The sequence below is a fragment of the Gossypium hirsutum genome, chromosome A08 (assembly GCF_007990345.1).
Source record: "Gossypium hirsutum isolate 1008001.06 chromosome A08, Gossypium_hirsutum_v2.1, whole genome shotgun sequence".
Lineage (NCBI taxonomy): Eukaryota > Viridiplantae > Streptophyta > Magnoliopsida > Malvales > Malvaceae > Gossypium > Gossypium hirsutum.
This window is the reverse complement of record NC_053431.1, coordinates 109655913-109658526: the sequence shown is the minus strand read 5'-3', so window position 1 is coordinate 109658526 and position 2614 is coordinate 109655913. Positions and strand designations below refer to the sequence as shown.

General features: G+C 37.1%; 1 non-coding gene across 1 annotated transcript; it reads left to right on the top strand.

The window, feature by feature from the left end:
• Window positions 1-505: 505 nt before the first annotated feature.
• On the top strand, window positions 506-612 carry LOC121205138 (small nucleolar RNA R71). Its single transcript, XR_005900222.1, has one exon. It is a non-coding gene; the product is annotated as a small nucleolar RNA R71 (small nucleolar RNA).
• Window positions 613-2614: the final 2002 nt, after the last annotated feature.

Here is a 2614-nt window from a genome sequence, read left to right as displayed (position 1 = left end):
TTGAAAACCTGGAGGATGTTGTGGTCTTTGATTTCCTTAACCACCCCACGAGAAATTGGGATGGTTCCTCCAACCTGCATTATAAGTGTTACTATACAGGTTAATTTGAGGTCTAGAGTTATTACCCATATAGTGGACTTCTTCCTCCTCGGTGCAACGGTTGAAGGATGGATAATCTCTGTTGTGTACTCCTCCTCCATTTGAATCACTCATCATCACTGGATGTACCTGAGTAGAACCATACAAACCACCAATTTTTTTATTCAAAAGTTCTACCTGGTTAGATAGCATAGTGACCGCGTCGATGTTAAAAATGTTGGCTGCTTTTGTCGGCTTTGTCCTTATGACTTGCCACTGATAATTACTTAGTGACATCTCTTCTATGAACTCGTAAGCCTCTTCAGGTGTTTTGTTGTTTAAAGTTCCACCGGCGATTGTGTCTATCAGTTGCCTTGTTGAGGGATTCACACAGTTGTAAAAAGTCTAAACCTGTAGCCATAGAGGTAACCCATAGTGAAGACACCTTCTTAATAAGTCCCTGTATCTCTCCAATGCATCATAAAGAGTTTCTAAATCCATCTGCACAAAAGAAGGAATATCATTCCTCAATTTAGTCGTTTTAGCTTGTGAAAAAATTTAAGTAAAAATTTTTTGGTCATTTGTTCCCAAGTAGTGATTGACCCTCGTGGTAACAAGTTTAACCACTGCTTAGCATTATTTCTCAATGAAAAGGGAAACAACCAAAGGCGAATGGCATCGTCAGAAACGCCATTGATCTTAAAGGTGTCGCAGAATTCTAGAAAATTTGCTAAATGAGTGTTTGGATCCTCGTCCTGCAAACCATCAAACTTCACAAACTGTTGTATCATTTGAATTGTGTTCGGTTTTAGTTCAAAATTATTTGTAGCAACAGCAGGTCTAACTATACTCGATTCAGCTCCTATTAAAATAGGTTTAGCATAATCAAACATAGTACGAGGAGCAGGATTCTGACCTACTGGATTGTAGCAACTACAGGAGGTAACGGATTATTCTGATTATCAGCCACCTCCTCGGTTGTAGTATGGATATCATCCTTTCGCCCTTCCTCTATGTATTGTATGCTTCGCCTTATTTCTCTTCAGTTTTTACGAGCTGTGCTCTCAATCCCACTATCAAAAAGCAAAGGTCCTGGCAGGTTTCTTCTAGTCATAAACTATAAAAACCTTCCAGAAGTAAAGAAAAGAAAATTTAGTAATTAAAATAAAAACAAAATTAAATTGCAGTAAAAAAATGGCCAAAGTAATAAAAATTAAGCGTTCCTAATAACTTAGTCCCCAGTAACGGCGCCAAAAACTTGATGGTCGTGAAACGAACTAAAAATTTGAGTAAGGCAAGTGCACCTATCGAACAGTAGCATAGTTATGGTGAGACCGAAAATATCATATCCACGAGGACGAAAAGTACTAGTATTTACTATCTTTTTTATTATCTAGCCTAACAATTAAGAGAATTTTTAATCTAAAACTAATTGTCTAATTAACTAAGATTGCGACAGAGATTAAAGTTGGAAAATACTTTTGGAAAACTGATGGAGAAGACAATACCCAAGGAAGAATTCACCTAGACTTCACTTATAGACGATTTATTCACTTGACTTAATCCGTAGGAATCCCTAATTTATGTTAATATCTCTCTCGAGACTAAAAACAACTAACTCTAGGTTGATTAATCAAAATCTCTTTCTAATTAAAACCCCTATTGTCGCATTAACTTGATCTATGGATTCCCTTATTAGATTTGACTCTAATCCAGTAGATTTATGTTCTCCTATCTCTAGGATTGCATGCAACTCCGCTTAATTATGAACGATCTACCCTTAAACAGGGACTTTTGCTCCTCTAAATAAGACCATCAAAAACCTAAATTAATATCCTGGAATATTAAAGTAAGGGTTAAATCTCACAATTAAGAATAAGAACAAGTATTTATCATATAATTCAAAAAGTAATAAGATTTGTCTTAGGTTTTGTCTTTCTTAGGTATTTAGGGAGTTTAGTTCATAATAATGGAAAACATCTCAAAAATTGGAAAACAAAAAAACATAAAGAAACCCAAAGAACTTCTAGGAAATTGGACGGAAATCTTCAGTCTTGATATAGATCCTCCTTCTGAGCTAATCCCAATGGCTATTCTTGAGTGTTTTCTGCCTTCTATTCTTTGTGTCCCCCTTGATCCTCTTCTAGGGTGTTTATATAGACTTTGGAATGCTTCAAAAACCCTCCAAATTAGACTTAGGCTTGACAGGAACACGGTCGTGTGCCATGCCCATGTAAAGGTCCCCAGGCTGTGTGCAATTCTGTCTTGGTTTTTAGTCGACACAGTCATGACAGATGGGCGTGTGGCCTGCCCGTGTGCCTCACACGGGCGTGTGGTACTCGTGTGGAAGTGCCTGAGCCGTGTGAAACATTGAATTAGGTCCATTTTGTCTTTTTTGGCCCATTTCTTGCTCTTTTTACCTTCCTATGCTTGCCTAAGTATAAAACATGAATTTAAAGGATTAGGAGCATCAAATTCAATGAAACCAAGGAAAAATCATCCATAAATATGCCAAGCATGGGGTAAAAACATGTAT